The sequence below is a fragment of the Phaseolus vulgaris genome, chromosome 8 (genome assembly GCF_051622355.1).
Source record: "Phaseolus vulgaris cultivar YP4 chromosome 8, ASM5162235v1, whole genome shotgun sequence".
Lineage (NCBI taxonomy): Eukaryota > Viridiplantae > Streptophyta > Magnoliopsida > Fabales > Fabaceae > Phaseolus > Phaseolus vulgaris.
The window spans coordinates 48,834,354-48,861,538 of record NC_143505.1 but is presented as its reverse complement, the minus strand read 5'-3'; the positions used below and the strand labels follow the sequence as shown (position 1 = coordinate 48,861,538).

General features: G+C 30.8%; 1 pseudogene; it reads right to left on the bottom strand.

Moving 5' to 3' along the window:
- Positions 1–1,645: 1,645 nt before the first annotated feature.
- On the bottom strand, positions 1,646–27,185 carry LOC137825287 (uncharacterized; annotated as a pseudogene).

Genomic DNA, 27,185 nt, shown 5'->3' with positions numbered 1-27,185 from the left:
CTTGATGGTTCCATGGTTACCTCAAGTGGCGGCTTGCACACTTATCTTGGAGTCTCCATCCTCCTAGTGGCGTGATCATCCAACCATACATCCATCTTCATGAGCTTTCTCTTCTCCTTCCTTCCTTCTCTTTTGATATTCATGTCTTAAGCTTGTGTTCTTGTGTTTTGGTTCGGCACTTTCATTTTCCAGCAGTTGTTCTTCTTCTATTTTGAATTTTGGTTCGGTGCTTTTACATTTCCAGCACTTCTTTTCATTATTCTTGCCTTTTAGTTCATTTTAATCGGTTCATTTCAATTCTATGTCAATTCTATTCGGTGCCTTTGCATTTTCTTTCAATTCAATCGATTCAATTTGACAATATGTGGAACTTCCATATGAGTTTGTGTTTTGGCACTAGTTTTGGTGAGTTCTTGTTCATAGAACCTTGATCCAATTCTATGATAAAGTGCCTATCTCATAACCAACTCAAGATGATTCCTAAGAATGTCAAGAATCATTCTAATTGTGCTAGTGGAATCATATCAACTTGTGTTGTCACAAAGCAAAGGAACCTTGCTAATCTTCAATCCAAAATCTGCAAGTTGTTGTTTAAGCCAAAGCTTTTGTGTATAGCAGCTTCCAGCAACAATGTATTCAGTCTTTGCAGTAGAAAGAGCTACACAAGCTTGCTTCTTACTATGCCAAAAGATGAGGCTTGATCCAAGAAGATGACAAGTGGCACTTGTGCTTTTTCTGTCCAGCTTACACCCTGCAAAATCAGAATATGAATAACCAATTAAGTGTATAGGAGAGTGAGAAGGATACCATAAACCAACCTTGGTTGTTCCTTTGAGATATTTAAGAATCCTTTTTGCAGCTTTGAAGTGAGATTCCTTTGGATTTGCTTGATATCTTGCACAAAGACACACGACAAACATGATATCCGATCTACTTGTTGTGATACAGAGTAAGGAACCAATTAACCCTCTGTATTTTGTTTGATCTACCTCTTTTCCAGCAGCATCTGTATCCATATAACAACTTGAAGGCATAGGTATTCTTGCTTCCTTGCAACTTTCCATTTCAAAGATTCCATCCTTTGTTTGCTTGACCTGCAATCCAAGAAAGAAAGAAAGCTTCCCCATCACAGACATTTCAAGCTCACCTTGCATAGCTGCCACAAATTCTTCACACAAACTATCTTGGGTAGCACCAAAGATGATGTCATCAACATAGATTTGCATTAGGATAATTTCAGAATTTGACTTCTTACAGTTATAAAATCATTTAAAGCTCAGTCAGAGCACAAAACAGTTTTCTGTTATGGTCCCAAAACAAACAATCGGTTGAATGCTCGAATCAATCGGTTGTTTTGGTTTGACAGCAAGTCAACCATCAAAAAAAAATTTCAACCTTTCTAAAAACACCTAAGTATAAAACAATCGGTTGTTTCGACAAAACAATAGGTTGTTTTTCATTTAGTTTGAAAAACACTTTCAATTAAAAGGTTTGAGATGCTTAAGCTTTGGATTCAATCAAGAGTGGATTTACACAGATAATCTACCCCAGATCCTATTCTAAAACACCTCAGCAACAACAAGCACATCCAGCCTTCCATCAAACTTCAAGGGTTTGGATTCTTCAAAGCTTGAACACACTTGATTCAACATTTGGCACCAATAACATTTTTCCCTAAGTGAGTTACCTGTAATCTTGTTCCATTGCAAAGTCCATTGGCTTGATCAATATTTCTTAGAAGCATTATTGGAACTCCAACTTTTAATTTAATACAATGATTGGGAATTCCAGAGCATTTGATATCATTCAAAATTTCAATTGTAAACCACTTAGCTTGAGCATTTTCTTTTTCTTCAGGTTTGCAAGGACTGTCTGAACTTAAATAAGTAACTTCAGATCCTGGTATTAATGATAAAATGAATTCATTCACTTGATCCACACATTCTATTGTAGGACATAATACTGCACCATCATCAAAAGAACCATCAGATGTCAAATTGTTTATGTAGGTGGGATAACCAAACTCAACCAACTGCAGTAAAGGTTGTTCAATTCTCTTCCGGTATTTCAATCATTCCTTGTCCCAACTCATTTAACTCCATATCTCCATCTCCAATGTGAAGTATCCAATTAGCAAACTCTTTTATTTCTGTTTGACTTTGCATTGATGTATGACTCTTTAATCTCATATTCTCTGTAAGTTTTAAGATTTTGCAATGTTTCCATAACTTCGAGTAATTTATTGTTGCCTTCACAATGTCATATTTTGATCCATTTTTTACAACAGGTAATATCTGACGAAAGTCTCCTCCCAATACAATTACTTTACCACCAAAAGGTTTAAGAGCATTTTCTTCACTTTCAGCTCTCATGATATCCATTAAAGTTCTATCCAAGGCTTCAAAACATAACCTATTAATCATTGGGGCTTCATCCCATATAATTAATTTAGTTTTGATCAACAATTTGGCCATAAGATTTTCTTGAGGAATATTGCAGGTTGACTCTTCATTTATTAACAAAGGAATGCAAAAGGTAGAATGAGTTGGTTTTCCTCCTGGAAGTAACAAAGAAGTTATACCGCTAGAAGCTACATTTATCACAATCAACCCTTTTGATCCAATAGCAGTGGACAATGTTTTCCAAATGAAAGTTTTTTCAGTTCCTCCATAACCATATAAGAAAAAAAAAACCACCAACCTCTGACAGGACTGTGGTCATTATATTCTCATAGACATCCACTTGCTCCGGAGTAAGAGATTGAAAAAGAGAACAATTCATTTCAGACATTTCTATTTTGTCATAATCCAATTCATCAATAATGAATCTATTTTGATAAATAAAAGAATCTGAATGAATAGGTTGTGGGAGACTTGGAAAGTCTTTCAAACACTTACCATTTGAAATTAATAACTCTTCTACTTGTAGAAGACAAAGGTTTTGTATTTGAGCATCATCAATTCTAAGACCTAGGAAAGAAATTATATGTCATACAGTAATTATAAATTATAAATTTCCAAGAAATAAAAGATTTATACCTAGTAGGACAAACTCCTTTCTTTTTTGGTATAAAATGTCATCTGATAACAACTTCCATGTTTTGTTCCACACTTCATCTGGTCTAGACATAGTATTCATCAGTAAAAGGGTAATAAAGAGTCTTCTCAATTGATTTCCTAAAGTAAGGTCACTGGACTCTATAATGGCATCAATAAAATCTTTATCATCTGCCAATAGCCCCATTGCATAGCATGCCTCTTTATATGTTTTGTGAATGAAACCATTAACAATTTTGATATTATCATAGTTACAGCAACCCTTTTGATAATTCAACAATAACCTCAGATAATATAATTCCCCTGACCCTGCAAGAATATATGTTAATCTTCACCAATTTTCCTTAGCTTCCACTCTCTTTTTTCTGCCATCCAAACAAAATATCTAGGGTATTCACAATAAGTCAATTTTTTTCCCAGTGGATAAATTTTGTTAGCTTCAAACCAAGCTAAAAACATTGTTCTTTTATGTTAATTAAAGTTCAATATTTTATCAATGTCGTCATTGTCTTTAAAGAGAATTGGTTGCTCGTACAATAGATGAAAAGTCAATAGTTGAACTAGAGGCCATCTATGATGAATATCAAAGGAAAATATTCTCCACACAGCTTCACATGGGGATATGTATCTACAATCATAATATTGTTTAATTTCATCAATTACTGGGGTCTCTGTAGAGTCTTTATCAGCAGTAGTAATTTTCAAATTGGCTTTATCTGGACCCTTGTTCAGATATTTAAACAAATACTTGATTGAATTTGATTTGTTGCAATATTATGTGTTAACATGGGCTTGGTACCTCAGTAGTAGTAATGGGCTATATGGCACAACATTTCTATTGTCCAACTTAATTCCATTTTTAAGAATGAATGTTCCATTATCTTGAATGCATATCCATCCTCATCAATAGTAGTCAACAATTTAAATTTTTTGGGGTAAAATTTCGAACATCTACCGTTAATCATGCAAGGTAAACTTATTCGACTTACCCCGCAAGGGCCATGTATCATGTAGGTTGTCACTGCCTTTGACAATTTAGGATATAAAATTGCATCCAGTAATTTTGTAGAGATGACTCCATCAATATCTGTTGGAGTTCTTAACTTTTTCTCTCCATCGAACCACAATAATATGTGGGCATGAGGTAAACCCTTTTTTTGAAATTCCACAGTGTACATGCCTATGAGAATATGAAAAAAATTCTTCAAAATGCAATACATAAAAATGCAATACTTGCATTAACTTTGCCAAAATAGTCATCTTTTTTTAAGTCAATCATCATTTGATCTAATTTCATCTTGAAAACTCTACAAACAATGGCTGGCCTATCAGCAGCAGTTAATCCTTTTGAAGTAACAAAATCACGTATTTCTGACCAGTTTACATTGCATGTAATAGTGATAAATAAATCAAGATATCCAAATGTTTTGCAAATGGCCATAGCATCTTGGCAATTGTTAAACATATACCTCATTCCTCTTGTAAAAGATGCAGGTAAAACTATATGCTTTCCAATTGCAGAAGATTTTGTTTCTCCTCGATTCATTGTGATGGAGATCAAGATCAAGAAGGGGTAGAGGCCGAAGATCAAGGTCAAGAGGAGGTAGAGGCCGAAGTTGAAGAGGCTCAAGAAGGCATTAGCTTACCTCAAAGGCTTACAAAGTGCAAGTTTAAAGAATTAGGAAGTAGTGGTAGATTGTTTTCTCTTTTTATAGTGTCTTTTGTATAAAAAGTAGAATGTTTAAATATATAGTTTTTAGGAAGGTGCTTAGAGGGAAACATTAGATACCTCTTTTGTAAAGCATCTTTAGGCATTAGTTTAGAATATTCTAGAAGGTGTCTCTTCATGTCTCACTATAGGCGTTAGAAGTGAGTAGCATGAAAGAAACTTTTGGTTAGCTTGTGATGCAAGCTTTGTTAGTCTCATGACCGGTCCTTGCTCCTATAAAAGGAGGGCTTAGGTCCTTCAAATAATAGAATTGATTTTTGATGTAATGAAACTCTCCCAAATTGGTGATTGAGTGAGTGAGAACTTGCCTTCTCCTTTTCCTAGTCTCATATTGAGTGCCTTGGTTCCTCAAGTGGCGGCAATTCACACTTATCTTGGAGCATTCACACTTCAAGTGGCGTGTTCATCAACCAAGTTCTTCAACCACATAAGTCTTCTCTCTTTTCCGTTTATATCTTTCATCTCCATGTCCATATGATCTCTTAAAACATGTCTTAAGTTCTTTCTTGCAATTCTATTCGGTGCTTTAGCTTTATTTCATGTTTTGTTCGGTTCATCTTCTTCTTTGCTGAATATAATCGGTTCATCTTCTTCTTTGCTGAATTTTAATCGGTTCATCTTCTTTCTTCTTGCTTTTGTTCGGTGCAATTCATTTGTTAGGCATTTTAAACGGTTCATTTGAATTCTTATGCCTTTTAACCGATTCAATTGACAAGAAATGGACTTCCATATGAGTTTTGGCTTGGTTACTTAAGTTTTGGTGAGTTCTTGAATGATAGAACATTGATCCAATTCTAGAAAAGTGCCTAATCATATTCCAGCTCAAGTTGATTCCATAAAATGTCAAAGAATCATCTATATCTTGCTATTGGAATCATATCATGTGGTATCTAGAGTTTAGGTTTATTCTTGTTTGTGTTTGAGTTGTTTGTAGGCTCTTTAATTCAAGAACTTTCTATTCTTGTTGTTTCCTTTCTGTTTTAGGTTATTTTTGGGTGTTCTTGCTGTTTTCTTTTTTATATTACATTGTGTTTGTGTCTTTTTAATTTTTGAATCCTTATAAGTTTTGTCATAGTCATGTTTTTCCAATAATGTTATCAATTCTTTGTGGTCCTTTTGTTTTAATTTTTATTTCTTGATTTTGTGTTAAGAACAGTTTTATGTGTTTGTTTCTTGATCCTTTGGTGCATTTTCTTTTTAGTATTGAGTTCATACTTGTATTTTAGACCTATACAAGTTCTTACACATATTTTCCATTGTCTTTGCTAGTTCTTAATTCTATTTTTCATTCCTGATTAGGTTTCCTCTGTTTTTCTGAAAACGTGCTAACTGTTTCGATTTATTGCAATTGATTTACTTTCTGGAAATTTCTGAAATTCTGGATTTGAGTTCGTCATAGTTTTATAAAAAAGAAGAAAAAAGAAGTACTTCAAAATTCAAAGTACAAAAAAAATGATAAATGAAATACAAACAGTGTGTAATTCTGTCGAAAAAAATACGGTAATCTGGCAGTGATTTTAGAAAATTTATCACAATTAATTGGCTTACTGTTTTTGATTAATTCTAGTCCCATTTTTGAGCTAAGATCTTGAATTTTCTGTGGTTACAATTTCATTATCCAGTTCGCTTTATATCATTCCAGATAAATCGGTAAACATCACGCACAGTTTGCACAAAAATATTTTTCAGTAGTTATGTTTTTGTTTTCTTCATCTACTCTAGTACTTTTCTTTAGGTCTCTTTTGTGTGCCTTCTTTTTCATTGAGTACCTTATTTTCTTGCTTGTCTTTTATTCCTTAATCTTTGAGTTTGTCATATATCTTGTATTTCTTTTGTTATAGCCTTTTCTTGTTTATACCTTTTCTTGATTGTCTTTCATTGATTCTTTGGTTTTGTGGTGTTTAGCTTTGAGATTGTGTGCTATTGCTTTGACATCTTTCATTTGAGGTTACTAAAGGCCTCAAGATCAGATTGGTAAAGGGGAGTTTTCTTTCTTTGGAGTGCTTTGAGTGACTCCTACCTTCGGCATTTTGTTCTAATTGTTGTTGCTAACTTTGTTTTCTTAACATTGTTTGTTCTTGTGTTTACTGTTTTCTTTTCTAATGGATACCTATTCAAGTGATGAATCTTCAAAGCCACGCTCTACTCATAGAGCTTATGTTCTTAATGAATTGAAAGAAGCAAGGAAGGCTCTTGCTCAAAAGGATGAAGAATTGCAAAGATTATAAGCACATTTGGCTAAGATTGAATTGCAACAAGAAGGAGTTGTCCATTCTTTGCATGAAATACAACCTTCTCCTAAGCATTCTTCCATGGGTTCTGCATCTGCTCACGGCTATAGAGATGATCCTAGACGAAGGAGGCATCATCATCATTCCAATGAGAGAAACCATCACGTGACCAAAGACCTCACCATGAGTCCAAGCCTCAAGTTCCTTTTGTCAAAATTCCTAGTTTTAATGGGGATAGTGATCCTAATGTATATCTAGATTGGGAGGCTAAATGTGAACAAATCTTTAACACCTATGAGGTTGAGGAGGACCAAAAGGTGAAGATAGCCACCCTAGAATTTGTTGATTATGCCATGAAATGGTGGCATGGCTATGTAACGGACATTTGCTATAACAAGAGACCTCCCGTGGTCTCTTGGAACAATTTGGTTGAGTGTATGCGCTTTAGGTTTGTACCACCACACTTTAGGAAAGACCTCATGTTGAAGCTCCAACGGTTTCAACAAGGCACGCTAAGTGTGGATGCATATTTCAAGGAGTTGGAAACGCTTTTGCTTAAGGTTAATTTGAGAGAGAGTGAGGAAGCCTTGATAGCTAGGTCTGTAAGTGGTCTAAGGAGGGATATTCAAGATGTTGTTGAACTTCAAGAGTATTCATCTTTGGTTCATCTTGCAATGAAGGTTGAGGCCCAAATTGCTAAAAGAAATGCTTTTAAAAATCTCCCAATGATGGTTACTACAACAACTCTTGGAAAAATAGAAAATCTTTTTCCAAAAACCCTTCTAAAGAGTCTTCTTTCAAACCTAAGGAATCTAGGCCTTCAACTTCTAATCCTAAATCTCCAATCAAATCATCTACTAAGAAATGCTTTAAGTGTATGGGTTATGGTCACATTGCGGCTAATTGTCCTTCTAAAAGGAATATGTTTGTGCATAATGGCATTGTAGTTAGTGAGCATGATTCGGATTCACATAAGCATTCTTCACATTCTAGATCATCTAGTGAGCATGAGAGTGAGAGTCCACTTGAAGGAGATTTGTTGGTTGTGAGAAGACTTCTTGGACAAGTTTTACAACCTTTTGATAAAAGTTTAAGGGAAAATATTTTTCATACAAGATGTCTTATTCAAAACAACATTTGTTCTTTAATAGTGGATGGTGGTAGTTGTGATAATGTGGCTAGTACAAGAGTAGTAGATAAGCTTGGATTGCCTACTATCTCTCATACAAAGCCCTACAAATTGCAATGGCTTAGTGAAGTAGGCAAAATCATTGTGAATAAGCAAGTCCTCATTAATTTTTCTATTGGAAAATACAAGGATGAGGTCTTATGTGATGTTGTACCCATGGAAGCAACACATGTTCTTTTGGGAAGGCCTTGGCAATATGATAGAAAAGTTTTTCATTATGGCTTTACCAATAAACTCTCTTTTGATTTCCATGGTCACAAGGTCATTTTGAAATCTCTCTCTCCAAGAGAAGTCCATGAGGACCAAATTCTTATGAAGAAGAAGAGGGAGAGTGAAAAAGTAAAGAGTCCTAAGCCTACGCTTCTTATTTCTAGGCATGAGGTCCAAAGGGATATAGTGGCTCGCAATCCTATCTTCTTAGCTATTCCTAGACCTCTTAAGTTAGAACCACTTGTAGATAGTCCTCATTATTTGGATAATTTGGTAAAGGAGTTTCATGATGTGTTTCAAGATCCTCCAAAAGGCCTTCCACCTTTGAGAGGGATTGAGCACCAAATTGATTTAATTCCGGGCTCTTCTTTATCCAATCGTCTGGCCTATAGGACCAATCCAAGTGAGACTAGGGAAATTCGCCAACAAATTGAGGAATTAATTGCTAAAGGTTGGGTTCAAGATAGCATGAGCCCTTGTGCTATGCCTATTATACTTGTCCCTAAAAAAGATGGCACATGGAGGATGTGTTCGGATTGTAGGGCTATAAATAACATTACAATTAAGTATAGGCATCTCATACCAAGGCTTGATGATTTGTTGGATGAATTGCATGGTTCCAAAATTTTTACAAAGATTGATCTTAAAAGCGGCTACAATCAAATTCGTATAAAACCGGGTGATGAATGGAAGACGGCCTTTAAGACCAACTTTGGTTTATATGAGTGGTTGGTTATGCCATTTGGCTTAACTAATGCTCCAAGTACTTTCATGCGCCTCATGCATCATGTTTTAAGACCATTCATTGGCAAGTTTGTTGTTGTTTATTTTGATGATATCCTCATTTATAGCTTGTCTTTGTGTGACCATAGGATGCATGTTAGACAAGTCTTAGAAACCCTTAGGAAAGAACATTTGTATGCTAACCTTGCTAAATGTATGTTTGCACTTGATCATATAGAATTCCTAGGGTTTGTTGTGAGTAAAAAAGGGGTCCATGTAGATCAATCTAAGGTAGTGGCCATTCAAAATTGGCCAACGCCTACCAATGTGAATGATGTCCGAAGTTTCCATGGTCTTGCTTCTTTTTATAGAAGATTTGTACCCAACTTCGGTACCATAGTTGCACTTCTCAATGATATAGTGAAAAAGGATGTGGTTTTTAAATGGGGAGAAGCACAACAACATGCTTTTGATGTTTTAAAAGAAAAATTGACTAATGCTCCCATTTTAGCCCTTCCTAATTTTGCTAAAACATTTGAGATTGAATGTGATGCTTCAAGTATAGGCATTGGGGCTGTTCTCCTTCAAGAGGGCCACCCCATAGCTTATTTTAGTGAGAAATTGAAAGGAAGTCATCTCAACTATTCCACTTATGATAAGGAATTATATGCACTTGTTAGAGCTTTGTTTACTTGGCAACATTATCTTTTTCCTAAAGAGTTTGTGATTCATAGTGATCATGAATCTCTTAAATATTTGAAAAGCCAAAACAAACTTAACAAGAGGCATGCTAAGTGGGTGGAATTCCCTGAGCAATTTCCTTATGTGATCAAGCATAAGCAAGGCAAAAATAATGTTGTGGCCGATGCACTTTCTAGACGCTATGCCTTGCTCAATCTTTTGGGTTCTCACTTTCTTGGCTTTGATCACATTAAAGATCTTTATCATGATGACTTTGATTTTTCTCTTATCTATCAAGAATGTATCAAAGGAGGACACAAAGATTTTTTTATACAAGATGGCTTTCTTTTTAAAGGAAAAAGTCTTTGTGTTCCCCAAAGCTCCATTAGATTATCTCTTGTTAGAGAAGCACATGAGGGAGGATTAATGGGTCATTTTGGGGTTGCAAAAACTTTGGATGTGTTACATGAACATTTCTTTTGGCCGCATATGCATAAACATGTTCATAGTTTGTGTGAAAAATGCATAGCTTGCCGTAAAGCTAAATCTAGATTGCATCCCCATGGTTTATATACTCCTCTTCCTATCCCTTCAATGCCTTGGGTTGACATTTCTATGGATTTCATCTTAGGATTACCCAAGACATCTAAGGGAAATGATTCCTTTTTTGTGGTAGTGGATCGTTTTTCAAAGATGGCTCACTTTATTCCTTGCCACAAAGTGGATGATGCATGTCATATTGCAAACCTCTTCTTTCAAGAAGTGGTTCGTTTACATGGATTCCTAGAACTATTGTGTCCGATAGAGATTCCAAGTTCTTGAGTCACTTTTGGAAGACCTTGTGGGGTAAGCTTGGTACTAAACTTTTATTTTCTACCACTTGTCACCCACAAACCGATGGTCAAACCGAAGTGGTAAATAGAACTTTGGGACAAATGTTGAGATGCTTTATTTCTGGGAATCCTAGAGTTTGGGAGAATTTACTACCACATGTTGAATTTGCTTATAATCGTGTAGTAAATTCTACCACTTCACATTCTCCTTTTGAGGTTGTCTATGGGTTTAATCCCTTAACACCTCTTGATCTTCTTCCTATTCCCATACTTGATGATGTCTTGTGCAAAGATGGTAATGACAAAGCTTCTTTTATTAAAAATTTGCATAAAGACATCAAGTTGAGAATTGAGAAGAAGGTTTGCAAGTATGCTGAACTTGCCAACAAAAGGAGAAAAGCATTGTTATTTGATGAAGGTGATTGGGTTTGGCTTCATTTGAGGAAAGATCGTTTTCCTACTAAAAGGAAGTCCAAACTAATGCGTCGTGGTGATGGATCTTTCCAAGTCCTAAAGAGGATTAATGATAATGCTTATGAGTTAGATATGCTTGATACATACCTTGGTAGTCATACATTTAATATCAGTGATCTAACTCCTTTTTCCGTAGGTCTCCAGAATTCATGGTCTAATTCTCTCCAACTCGGGGAGTATGATGGAGATCAAGATCAAGAAGAGGTAGAGGTCGAAGATCAAGGTCAAGAGGAGGTAGAGGCCGAAGTTGAAGAGGCTCAAGAAGACATTAGCTTACCTCAAAGGCTTACAAAGTGCAAGTTTAAAGAATTAGGAAGTAGTGGTAGATTGTTTTCTCTTTTTATAGTGTCTTTTGTATAAAAAGTAGAATGTTTAAATATATAGTTTTTAGGAAGGTGCTTAGAGGGAAACATTAGATACCTCTTTTGTAAAGCATCTTTAGGCATTAGTTTAGAATATTCTAGAAGGTGTCTCTTCATGTCTCACTATAGGCGTTAGAAGTGAGTAGCATGAAAGAAACTTTTGGTTAGCTTGTCATGCAAGCTTTGTTAGTCTCATGACCGGTCCTTGCTCCTATAAAAGGAGGGCTTAGGTCCTTCAAATAATAGAATTGATTTTTGATGTAATGAAACTCTCCCAAATTGGTGATTGAGTGAGTGAGAACTTGCCTTCTCCTTTTCCTAGTCTCATATTGAGTGCCTTGGTTCCTCAAGTGGCGGCAATTCACACTTATCTTGGAGCATTCACACTTCAAGTGGCGTGTTCATCAACCAAGTTCTTCAACCACATAAGTCTTCTCTCTTTTCCGTTTATATCTTTCATCTCCATGTCCATATGATCTCTTAAAACATGTCTTAAGTTCTTTCTTGCAATTCTATGCGGTGCTTTAGCTTTATTTCATGTTTTGTTCGGTTCATCTTCTTCTTTGCTGAATATAATCGGTTCATCTTCTTCTTTGCTGAATTTTAATCGGTTCATCTTCTTTCTTCTTGCTTTTGTTCGGTGCAATTCATTTGTTAGGCATTTTAAACGGTTCATTTGAATTCTTATGCCTTTTAACCGATTCAATTGACAAGAAATGGACTTCCATATGAGTTTTGGCTTGGTTACTTAAGTTTTGGTGAGTTCTTGAATGATAGAACATTGATCCAATTCTAGAAAAGTGCCTAATCATATTCCAGCTCAAGTTGATTCCATAAAATGTCAAAGAATCATCTATATCTTGCTATTGGAATCATATTACATTGCTTCTTGTACATCTTGCAAAAATATCACAACGAATTGTTTTTTGGTTTAGCCTTATGAACGACAAGCTTTGAGCTTCAACCATTGTATATGAATCAACCAAAAACTGTTGAAACAATCAACGTGAGTGGACTATATTCCCAAACTCCACATTTCTTTCTTGAATTCTAAATGCAATAAATTCCCTTAATGAAATACGACTTCTCTTACGTTCTCTGCTCTTACTTCCAGAATTTCGTATTGGAATCTGTTCTTGATACCCATCCTCTCCAAAGGGGAATATTAATGGATATTGTAATGGAATAAAGGTTGTATGTGTTTCATGGAGTCTAAACAATTGTCTTGAACTTTTTTTCAATATGATATCTCGCCCTACATCCATGTTGCTCATATCACCCACAATTAATGCTGCTATCTCATCTGTTGTAGGGGTATTGTACAACCTTGGATCTTTGCAATGTAAAATCTGAATTTACATCATTATGTACAAAATCTCTTACTCTTCTAAAACTTTTTGCCAAAACATTGTTGTCATCAATCATCTTGGTAAGATCTTCCATCAAGGATTTGTCGAACTTCACATTTTTCACTTTCGACCTACATGCAATTTTTAAAAATATATCATTAAAAATTATCTTTGAATTAATTCAGTAAATAGAAAGTAAATCATTAAAGTAACTGAATATAACACATACCCAAAGTGAGATAATCTATTTGACACTTCATTTTGAGTGTCATATATGTAAAGTTGTGCAAGCTTAGGAGATGATCCACTATCGGGGAGCAAGCTTCCAATCCTATGATAGTTTTATCCATGCAGAATAAATTGAGGAGGTCCATATCCATCATTTATCGAAGAGTGAATATTCCCTCCAATTGAAGTAAATGAAAACATACTATTGTAACTTCTAATATTTTGTAGATAGTGTTGACTTCGACTATCTTGCCCATTTAATAACTCTAACAGCAATTTAGGAGGTTCTTGTAAGAAAGTGAGTTGTACTTTTCCCTTTTGACAACAAATAGAAAAAACATTAACAGAAGTCTTAGATTTCTAAGATCTTTCTTCATACCAGACCTCGCCCAAGCAGTATTGACATTGAATAGTAGGTTGTCCAAATTCAACAGTATCTATTTTCAGAAAATTAAGAAAGGTGATCTATTACTTTTCTGAGATAAATGGATTTAGTTTGCATGAAGAAGTGAAGAAGTTAGAGTTAAAGATATGGACCTTCATTTTCAACTTTTGAATATAATTCAGAATTAGAAACTTGTGGTATCATCGTAAACAAAATAATAATAAAAGAAAGTGGTTGTTAAAAAATTAAAATAAAATAAAATTATAAATTAACAATTTTTAGTACCATTATTTTCTTCATTTTGGACACCTTCGTCAAAATTCAATCTCTGAGTCACTGATTCAAGGATTTGAACACTGTATGTACCGAACTAGTTATGTAAGTTTAGTGTGTTACTAACTACATACCCTACACTCCCTGCAACTGAATTACCTGGATAAAATATGTTCCAAAGCAGCAATTAAGTAGTAGTAAAACATCAGTATGATTTTGAAATTTAATTGTCATAAAAGAATAACGAAAAATAATTTACATTGGTTTCCTGAACTAACCTTCAAATTTAGGGGTAGTACAGATTGTTTGTAAACATGACAATGATTGAGAAGTTGCATCCATCACGTTCAAATGATTCTTAGGGGTCACTGATTGAGAAACACAATGATTTAGGTTAAACAAATGTCTTTCATTAAATGAATTTTCATTTGAATGATGAATTATTTTATAAGTCATTATTGAAGGAATAAATGTACGAAAATGAATAATGTTTTAGTTTATATTTCTACTACCTCTAGCTTGATCACCCGTTTGCATCTTTCCCAAAATGTGCACAAATACAAACAAAAAAAATATTTTCCAAAAAAAATAAAGAAATAAAATTCAAATGTATTATTGCTATAGATTGTAATCAAATATAACGAATAATGGATTGTAAACTAACCATGAAGACGTTGAGTGAGGATAATGTCTCCATAAGTAATTGTTTGCATTCATGACATTGCTTTAGTAGTAGAATGCATCATGTTTAAGTCATTGTTAGGAGTAAGGTTGTCAGAAAAAGGGAAATTTGAGCCTGTAATTCTAGATGTTTGAGAAGCAAAATCCTGACTTGATTTAAGAGTACTTTGACCTAAAACAAAAAGTTTCAATGAGTGATAGAATAAGATAAATCAATTAACAATCAGTATATAAGAACTTATAAATTCTTTTATATTAAAGTTAATCTTTCAACAATGATTTGAAGAACTTTAACATTTTAGTGTGTTTGAAATATATATATATATATATATATATATATATATAATATGATAATTATTGCTACTTAATGATTTCCGCTGATTAAGAAAAAATATAGTAAAACATAAATTAATACTATAATAATAAATCTAAACTGTCTGTATATTTGTAATAATACTATAATTGTAATCAAACCATGTGAATGATCCATTAAGAACTAACCATGAACCTGCACTTTAAGCCCAAATTCTTCATACTAACTGTACCCATTGTTGACAATACTTTTGTAATTGAAGGCATGGTGTTGAATTCATTGTCAGGAGTCAGGTTTACAGAGACAGAATCATTTATGCTTGTATTTTGAGAAGTTTGACACAAAAATTGCTTAGTTGAGTTCACAATAGTTTGACCTACAAAAAAATAAATGAGGCATAAGAGTTGACTTTAGTACTATAATTAGAAATTTCATTGAATGATATACTGCGAGAGTTAAATGAAATAAAATGTCATTGTTACTACCTCTTGTTTGATCAACCTTTTCTCGCTGATCATAAATGAAGTTTTTCCCCTCTGACCTTGCAGATTTTGCAACATCTGATTAATATAAACAACAAAAAATGATTCCACAAAAACAATATATATAAAAATTAAAATGTCTATTGATGTAGTATTAGTATAAATTGTAATGAATATAATTTATAATACGTTTTCACTAACCTTGAAGCAGTTCTACATTACTAGCAGTACCCATTGATGACAATACTTTGGTTGTTGAATGCATTAATTGATTGTTGGGAGTAACCTTCTCATAAACAGGGATATTTGTTATCATAATTCTTGATGCTGGAGAACCAAAATCTTGATATGAGCTTGGAGTACTTCCACCTACAACAAAAAGTCAGAATGAGTGATAAATAAGGTAAACGAATGACAAATTACTATATATTTCTTTTACACATTTGATATCAATTGAAAATTAATTTGAATTGGTTTTACACATTCAATATCAATTGAAAAATAATGTTAATTCTATTTTAAATATAAATCTAAATATAAATATATATATATATATAAAGGTAATTAGGTTTCGCTACTTGTTTTAACTTCTTTGTTGCGCAGTTCATATAATATAATTCTTCTTTTTCTTCTGGCATATTTTCCATTATCAGCATCGAGAACTAAAAAAAAATTACAAAGAAAATCATATATAAATAAGATAGAGTACTTTGAAGTAAAGAATATTCTTAAAGTTATGCTTACCATTGCTGGATTCATATATGCATGTTGTGTTTGGATTTTGATTCTGTAGAAAATAAAACCCATGTAAACTAATAAGCTGTTAAAAACTATAACATACCATCTATTTTTTTATATATTTTTACCATAAATTGTGTTGAGAGTTCATTCACTCTGACATTATAACTGATTATTAACTTCTTTTATGAACCTAATTTTTAAATATATATAATAAAAGAATTACATACCATTAAAATTAAGTTCATATAATTATATGACATAAGTGTATTCCATTTGAATTAACATGTTTCAAAATAAGAATACATGGATAAATTTTTAGTATTATTAATGATAAAAAAAAAGGTAATTATGTTCTCTACCTGTTGTTTTGACTTTTCCGCTACGCAGTTCATACAATATATTTTTTCTTTTTCTTCTGGCATATTTTTCATTATCAGCGTCGAGAACTAAAAAAAAGAATAAATTGGAAAGAAAATCATAAATAAATAAATAAATAACATATAGTACTTTCATGTAAACAATATACTTATATACTTAAAGTTATGCTTACCATTACTGGATTCAGATATGCATGTTGTGTTTGGATTTTGATTCTCTGGAAAATAAAACCCATGTAAAACAATAGGTCAAATCATAAACAGACACTAAATCTATTAAGAACTATAACATACCATTTATTTTTTATATATTTTTACCATAAATTGTGCTGAGAGTTCATTATATATTATTACATCATAATAAACTATGAAATTGTTTTCTGAGCCTAATATTTAAATATATATCTATATGTATGTATATATGACACTTAAAAATCTAAATATACGTTGTAGTTGTTGTACCTGATACATTAGAATTTGTTTGAGAAAGACTAACAATCCTATTTCTTCTATTAATATTTTGCTTCAGTTGCTCCATAACTACTGAAAGCTGAATGATTGAACTTCAGGGAGTATTGTAGTAAGAACTATTTTCAGCCATAAAAGTATGTACTGTTTTGAGGAGTAAGTGTGTACAATATATTGTTCACACTAGTTTTGTTTTGGCTGTTTGTTTTGGCGCCAATTTTGACGGTACATGGTCAGGAACGGGACTTCCTTATATGTTATTACTTTGACATAATGCAGTTATTAATTAAATATTAAAATATTGAACAAATAAAAATGTGTAGTTTTTTTATATAATAATAATGATATCTAATTATATATAATTATATAATAATGATATTTAATACTTAAAAATGTTCAACCAAAAATTTACCTTTTAAAAGGGATAACTTGCACCTTTTTTCTTTATTTTGCATAATAAACAAAGTTCGAAATGTAACATAATTAAAAAATCAAATAATAACAACCATAAAAACATTTACAAATTTAGATAGTATCAATGTTCAATGAAGAAAGCTCATGCAATGCATGTCTAGAAGTTGTTGTGAAAAAGGGGAACTTAACTTTTAAGATCTGAAAACAACAAATTCATGTTCCAGTCCAAAAAGAACAACGTTCTACTTTAAGCATTATCATTAATGAATTGTTGGTTGACTTTTTGAAAGAGCAAACTTGCAAGGAATATACTTATCAGATTGTATATATAATAATATATATAGTAAATATTAAATATAGTAATATATTTGAACCAACATTTATCTAGAAACAATCATCTCTTAAACCACAGAAGAACGAAGCAACATCGAAAAACAGAAACATAAAGTATGTCAATTATAAAAAAATATAGCATGATCTGACAACCCTAATAAGCAAAAAAAAAAGAAAAGAACTTTTGCTAACTTTCTTTTGCACCATTATAGAACAACTTTTCTGTTTAACAAAAAAAAAGAATCCTTGCATTGGATATATCTAAAATAATACACAGCATGCAAAAACACGTAATATATGTATACCGCCCAAAAAAATTGACTAAAATAGATATGCTCATTCTGTATTTCCTAATTTGACTAAAACAGAAATCAACGAACAAAACATATAAATGAAAAAGATGGTAAAGAAAATTATTATTATAAGCCCATTTTTTTATGAAATGTATATACCTTAAATCTATGAACTAAAAACATTTAAAAATGGAAACTTGAATCAATATTTATGCTCAGAATGAAAAAAGATCCAAACTTTAATTACCTTTTCCATTCTATATTGGGAAATCACAGTAGAAGAGAAACAATTTTTATGTCTTAAAGCCTAAGAATAGACAAATATTATTATAACAACATTTTTTTTATGACATGCATGCACCTTTAATTAATATTTACGGTCGGAATGAAAAAAGATCCAAGCTTTAATTACCTTTTCCGTTCTACAACGTTTCACTTGTATCTCCCAGAATCAAGCAGAAACAAAGTAAACAATCTAGTAGATCTGGTATTTGGTTATTTGGTTATCTGGTATCTGGTATAATGGATAAAAAGAAGTTGCTGAGACAAAGAATAGAGAAACTAAGGTTGTTTCTAAACTGTAACAAATAGATATCAGTTGGGTTATGAATGTCGAAAAAGATGAAGATGATAAAGGGAAAATGAGTTTGAACTAATATTAGCACACCCAACTTTATGTGCTTTTCCAGAAACTTCCTCAGTCATTTGTTAATGATTTACTCTGAAAATTGTGTTATTAAGTTATTTTGAATTTGCACTAATATTAGTTTTTTTTTTAAAAAAAATTTCTTTTTAATTTAACTTCAAAATTTGTACTCAGTGTGAAAGTAATGATTACCTGAAAGTTCTCGAAGTCTTAAATAATATTTTATACAAATTTATTTTATTTGAAAATAATATAAATGTCCTTTCTTGGGCTACTTTAATTCTTCTTAACAATGTTTTTTTTATTGTACTTTAAAATTATAATAAGTCTGGCTAAATATAAAAATTGTGAAATTCAAGAATATAAAAATAGTGAAATTGAGGAGTTGAAATTTAATTTAATTAAATTAAATATAATAAAAAAAATTAACATTAAAATTACACAATTTTACAATGTTAACAACCCACAAATTATATGTAAAAGTGAAAGAATAATTTTTTTCCATAACTTGTAACTTACAATACATTACAATAATTTAAACTAATTTAAACTAAATAAAACGTTTTCTAATACTATGTTCCCATAAGATATATACATGAAAAATGAAGTATTAAAGACCAACTTCCTTCTTTAAGTTCATCCTACAAAAAGTACTCCACAATAATTACTGCAATTAAAAGTATAATTCATTAGATTATATCAAGTCAAGTCCTTGTAAATAAAAAAAATGTGTGTTTCCTCCAGAAACAGATTGTAGGCAAATTCATATTGAACTATGAAGTCACCTCCAGATATATATAATAAATATTTTTAAAATGAAATAGTACTCATAAAAATTACTAAAAATTAGAAAAATGATACAGAAAAACAAGCATATGTACATCAAAAGGTTTCAAGATAAAAAAAATAGTTAATACATCAATAACTAATTAATTAATAAATAATAATTAATAATAAACAATATAAACATAAACAATATATAGACAATCAAATTAATATACATGCATTCCACAATCTAAAACAGGTTTATGATTTGTTTAATATACTGGCAATTCTTATAGTTTTGAGCATATTTAGAAATGTCAACACATTATTAATATGCCAGATAAAAAATAAAAAATTAAAAGCAGTATGTATACATATTGCAAATATTGGAACCCTAAACAATAAATACAAATAAATAAAATGAGATAATTAAACATAACCACAATAAAATAAAAATAAAGAGTAAACCAAATAAACTATTTTTGTTTCCTCAAAGTGGAAACTTTATGCTTCCCAACAAAAGGAAGCAATGCTTGCAAAATAAATTAACTTAAAAAGAGTAATATAGTTCAAAACAATAACTGATTATCCTAAACACTAAGTCTTTTGTAGTGACTTGTCATCAGTAGTAGAACCCCGATATCAGAAGAGGACTTCTTGTTATAACATTCAAATATAATTTTGTCATCTTCACGAATAGAATGAAGACGACAAAATTGTTTCCACCCGCTACAGAGTGTAACACTTCTGGAAGGAAACCTGGACTTGAAAACGTTGCATTCTACATCTTGTAGCCATCCATGTAGAGTAACCTTCTTGAACTTCCCTCTACGAACATATTCAGCAAAAGGAGAAGGCAGATCCTTAAACAATAACCAAATTATTAGTTAATAATTAGTTAATAAAAGAAATAGAATATATCAATAATAACCATTTAAAAAGAAAGGATGGTAAATTGACCACATATCCTCCATAGACCTGTTTGGAACTCAACTTTAAGCCAAAATGTATAAAGGGGCCATTGTTGAGCGGCTCCCTCCCTTTCACATCCTTCAAAAAATTTCTTATAACCATTTCACATAACTCCCCCATAAAAACAGTTATATTGAAGGAGTTATTACCCGCGTAACGAAACAATATACTGTGGTGACCTTTAAACCCATAAAAATCACTCAGACTGGACCATCCATACAAAATTTGGGGACAAAGTATATCTTTGTTATAATATACTATATGAATATTGCCTTGACTGTCGCTGAGGGTCCATTCCTCATCCAGTTCATTTTCAAACTCAATGGCGAATGCACGATCCACGTGTCCATTTTATACATTTTAAAACCATAAAAATACTCAAAGAACTAAAAAAACTATGAAATATAGGAATTTCAGAATAAAAAAAAACACATACCTCCCCACGAATGTTAACTGTTGTAAACAAACCTTTAGCAGAAAGTTTTACAATCTCTTCAGGAATGACAACCATGATAGTGAGAAAATGAAATATGAGGATGATGGAAGTAGGAAAGAAGTAGAGAAGAGTAATTTAAGAAGTTACAAAGAAGAAAGCAACAGGTTTGTGAGTAATAAAAAGCCCTATGTTACTTATATATAGCCATCATACATTTTCAGTCACAAATCTACGATAAGTTTTCTATGAAGCAACATGTCCTTTCAGTTCCTATATTAAATAATAAAAAACATAATTAAAATCCAATAATGATAGTAAAATAAATTAAGAAATAATATTAAAGTAAAAACCAATAAATACGAAAAGACAAAACTATAAAAAGCAGAATAGGTGAGTTGTTACTTGTAATTATTCTTTGACGTTTCGATTTTCTATTGCCTTATACAATAGAGTTTTTTCAGTTTAAATAAGTTATTAACAAATTAATAAATAATAATTAATAAAAAATACAACTATTTCCATAGATAAATAATAATAATATTAATGACACGTAGAATTAATTAACATTATATAATAATAAATTAAAATAGTGAACATAAAATTGTATTATAATTTGTCCAATATATACATATTATATATATATATATTATATATAAATAAATAAATATATACATAAGTATAAAATAAATATAATATAAAATATATTAAACATATTAAATATTATATTATATATATTATATATTATATATATACATATATTTAAATTACATACTTAAACCCTAACCTCTAACATTAAATAACCTACCTGTAATTAAAATTTAAAATTTAAAATATAATTTGATATTGAATTTAAAATATAATACTTTTAACTTCTGTAATTATTACTTCTATCCATAATTTTAATTAATTAATCTTGGAAGATGAAATGAATACTTTGAGAAAAGTGTAAAGGATACCGAAGGGACAAAGTTTATGCAAAAATAAAAAATGAAGTGATGCATTAATTGCTCTGACACGTATTTAATATCATCTTATATATCCGTTTGAATCATTAGAGGTTGAGTGTAATGAGAATTTATTTTTTAAAAAAAAATATTTTTCGTAAGGACAAACATATCATTACATAAAAATTTCTTTTTTTATCACATACTAAGGTATTATCTATAAAAATTGAATGACGAAAAAACAATACATGTAATAAAGAACTTGGGAAAGGAAAACAATATTTCAATAACCTTCACAAAAAAAACACAAATTATAATTAATAAAATATTATATAATTCTATATAAATTCACGAATTAAAGAAAAAGTAAAAGTTGAGGTACTTACCATTACGATTCTGAGCTTTCATGAAAGAACCATTGTTACAAAATAAAGTTACAAAAATTATGCCATAATATGAATTACCCAAAAACAAACTCATTAAATACATTAAAATGTACACATAAAATTGAAAAAAAAAAAATATATAACAACTTCAAAATGAACTATAAAGTCATTACGTACCTCAAACATAATGTCAACATATGAAACCATCAATATTACATAAAAAGATTTAAAAATATAATTGTACCAATACATCATAATATGTTCTACATACAAATTAAAGAAAGTCTACAATACATGAAAATAGATCATTCAAGTTACAAAACATTAGAGAAACAATATGAAATTATACTACTCCCTTTTCGATCTTGATATTTTTGCTTAATATCCTCAGTGGGATATCATCATCGGGAGTGAGCAAGTGAAGCAAAATCTCTTGTAACCCGTGGAGCAACCACTTCAGTAGCAGTACCTAAGACACTATCACTGCCTAAATCAACAGTTTTAGATTGCAAATTAGCAACTTCAGTGGAAAATTTATTAAATAAATCATGCGATGATAACAAAACATATTAGTAAGAGTAAATTATTCACTTTTTTAAGTTAATACTTTAAATGATAATTACATGAGAAAGTGGTACAGATGAATCATCTTGTTGGACATCTTTAACAGTACACAATCTTTTCTTCTCAGAATGAAGTTCCTTCACAAAAAGAGAATTAAATTAAGTAAAAATAGTATAAATAAGGAATTTAAGGGTAAAATGTAAGTAAGAATACACTGAAATTAGGAAACATACCACATTTTCAACACGACCATCACAAAACCTTTGTATAGTACTATCATCAATACACACTTTTTTGACACAAAATGATTGGTCAAACCTAAGAGATTGATCTTTAACATAACCAACTTTAAACAACACAGCTTTGTCAATCAAAAGATCAAAGTCTTTTGGTAGTACACCAGAATCACCGTTCTAAATATTAAAAAAATATATCAATTAATATAATAACCTTTTCTTATATGCATAAATAAACATATGCGTGGTTCGATAATTTACCTTATCATGACTTTCAAATAATTCGACGCAAGATTTATTGATCAGTGTAGTGACATCCGTGTCAAATAGAACGAAAGTAGTGGAATCCGTTTCATCAATCACTCGCAACTTCAGCTTATACCTGAAATATAAAATACATAAAGGTTTACGAATTCTATCTATAATTTAACGAATATAATTATTAATTAATTAATACAATAAGTAATAAGTATTAAGAAATATGTAATATGTAATTAAAAATAAATTCAGGCAAGTACAAACACTACCTCTATTGGACTTTGATAACATGTTTGTTATATTTCTCACAAAAAAAAAATTTTTGGAATCAAGGTAAACAACTTTACCGCATAAGCAAGCTGTGTACCACCAATCGTCATCAGCTACAATATGTTTTATTGTAGCTAAGATAACAAAAGTGCTTTCATGTAAAAAGAAAAAAAAATGATCTTAAAATATTAATAATCCATTTCAATAAACTGTTAAAAAACATTAGTAATACCTCTTTGCAATCTTTCAGGCCTTGAATAGGCCTTGAATAGTATTTCTATGAATGAAGCTGATGAATTCATCCTCAACATTCTGTTTTCCAGAATCACACAATTGACTGAGTCCCTGTGTAGGAGAATCTATACTTTCAATCATCCTACACATGTAAAAGTTGTGATTAGAAAGGTTCATAAATAAGTACAGAATAAGAATATATTAAACTAACCTTTTCTTGAGTTCGATTGTATCTTTGAACTTATCATTATATATTATTTTTGTACAGTCCAAGAAATTTTTGTAGAAAAACCTTATCTACATTAAAATATAATGCATTGTTTTATAACAAATATCATGTAAATACAATAATCAAATAAAAAAATATCATGTAAATTAATCACTTCACTCGAAAATCTTTACTTTAGCAAAGTGCACACTGATGACAATATTTTCCACCTCTCCAAATGACAGAAATGATTGAGTTCATCAACATAGTTACCAAATAAAGTACACTCAATGCGGTAGCGGTTGTAAGTTAAAATTACAATTGTAAGAAAACAAATTTTGGATTCGTTATGGTACAAAATATTAGCTTACCTATCAACTTCAATAGAAATCGCATTTAGCTTAGTTGTTGACTTTGATCTATTCAACTCTCTTTCAGTTCCCACACCAGTTAATATTCCAATAACATTTGTAAAAACATATTCATTTAAAAACATGTCGAAAGAAATCTGTTCAAGTAAAAGAATATTACTAACCGACTAAGTAGTCCGTATCAAAACCAGGCGCCTTTAACACAGTAATTGGTGTGTAATGAGGTTTTGCACATGAAACCAGATCATTACCAACAGAGTTTACTTTGGTTCCAAACTTAAAATTTATTTTGTATTGGTGACAGGTAGTGCGATAAGATCCTAAATTAATAGACACACTAAAGAAATTGAAGGAATAAACTTTATCCTCAAAAATATCATTTTGAAATTTATATATTAGAGTTCTTCTAACAGAAACATGAATTATATCACCCTAAAAGATAGCAACAAACATTAAGCATGATTAATAAAAATTTCATTAAACTGTAGTACAAAAAAATATGAAAGAAAATGATAAATTATTTTACATCTTTGTCTTGTATCACCATTTCCATGGAGAATGAAAACTTTTTTTTCTTGAAATCAGAAACAAACCACAGACGTATAACCCTTGCTATCAGGATCCAATTTTCACTTTATGGATTAACATCTTTCACACAATTTGTATTTTGTCTTAACACAAACATTGCAAGGGTGATCTTTGAGTAAAAGGAAAATGTAGAATGCAATGGTCAATGTGAAACACAAAACATACCCATATACGTATATATATACTGAGGAGGTGGTACGAAATTATTTTCAAAAAGATAAAAAAACAATTTTACAATTTCAAAGTGAAATAGCTGGTAAGAAAACATAATAAAGTATAACAGTATTGTGAAACAAAAACAAACATTCCAATTTTCAAATGGGATATAGTTTTTTAGCTAAGAATAAAGATGAATTTAGTTCAAATATGTCATAAGACAAAATTAATCATAAATAACTTTAAATAAATATACAGGTAATGACAAAAAACTTAAGTTTAAAAATGTTCAATGAATGACAAAAACAAAGTTAAGCATGTCAAGTTTCATACAGAAGAGATTAAGCCTATAAAAAATTGAAACTTTAAAACGTGCAAACAATTCTACTTTCAACATTGCGATTAATGAACTTGTTGTTTGAATTTTAAAAGTCAGGTTGCATAAAGAAAACATTTAAAAAGAAAGTACAAATTTTTTGAAATTCCTAGCATGATATGAAAACCCTACTATGCAAATAAATGGAATTTTAGGTAGGTTTGCTTAGGACATTTGCAAAAGAGGATTCTTGTTTAGAAAAATTAATATTTGAAGATTAATAATAATAATAATAATCTTGGAATTGGAAATAAGTGTGCAGCAGAAGAACTCAGAAAAAAGAAGATATGAATCACAAAGGGAATTAATGTTGTTGAAATTTTAAAATTTTAAAATCTGAAAAATTAAATATTTTAAGATTATTAGTAATAATAATAATCTTGGAATTAGAAATAAGTATGCAGCAGAAGAAGTCAGAAAAAGAAGATATGAATCAGAAAGGTAATTAATGATCTTGGAATTGTAAAATTTGAAAATATGAAAAATTTAATATTTGAAGACTGTTAAGAATAATAATAATCTTGGAATTGGAAATAAGTGTGCAGCAGCAGAAGAAGTCAGAAAAAGAAGATATGAATCAGAAAGGTAATTAATAATCTTGAAATTGTAAATTTTGAATATTAATATTAATATTAATATGGATTTTGAAGAATTTGAATTTGAATTTGAATTTTGAAGAATAATATAATGCGAATAATCTTAATGTTAAAGTTTTTCTGAAGAATACATTAATCCAAATAATAAAATTAAATACATTAAATATAATTAAATGCATTAAATTGAAGAATAACTTTTTATGAAGTTTAATTTATTTATGTCAACACATTATTATAAAAAAATAACACACATTTCATGTCTCTTTTCAAAGTAAACTATACAAATACAACCTTGAATTTTCACAGCACTAACAACACCATCATATGAATTGGGGTTACTCCACTTATTAAAGATCAATTTGTGGTCTTCACAGAGTGCATGGATCTGACAAAATTCCCTCCATCCACAACCAAATTTAACAGAAGCTTTGGGAGGTGGCCTTATCAGAAATTTGCAATTTACTTCATTATTATGTCGATGAAGGACAACATACTTTAACCTATTTTCCCGAATATAATTTGCAAAAGCAAAACGAAGATCCTAAAGAAAATAAACACATGTATAAATACAGTAATGAAGTAATATGAAGTAACAAAAGAGTAGCCATTCCACTACCGGTTTCTGCACATCTTTGAGAGGAAGTCCAAACCCTAAGTAGCCCAAAAAAAACTCCATTAACGATTTTATCAACAAAAAAAATGAACAATGAAAACAACCATGAGAACAGAGGAAGGAAAAGATTTCACCTTGATGCTTGAACATACGATGGATATGAACGAAAATCCCATTCCACTTCCACTACAGGTTGCTGCACAAACTGAACTATAGATGGAAAAAAGGTGTAAAATATTTGCCAAAGAAAGTTTAACAACAAAAAGGAGATCTCTTTGAGTGGAAGTCCAAATCCTAAGTAGCCCAAAAAAACTCCATTAACGATTAATCAGCAAACAAATGAAAAATGAAAACAACCATAAGGATAGACGAACGAAAAGATTTCACCTTGGTGCTTGAACATACGATGGATATGAACGAAAATCCATTCCATTTCCACTACCGTTTGCTGCAGAAACTGAAATGTAGATGGGAAAAACGTGTAAATTTTTTTACAAAGAAAGTTTAACAACAAAAAGGAGATCTCTTGGAGTGGAAGACCAAACCCTAAGTAGCCCAATAAAAAATTCCATAAATGATTAAATCAGAAAAAAAATGAACAATGAAAACAACCATGAGGACAGATGAACAGACGAAGGAAAAGATTTTACCTTGGTGCTTGAACATACAATGGATATGAACGATATCCATTCCACTTACACTACCGATTGCTGCAGAAACTGAAATGTAGATGGATATCAT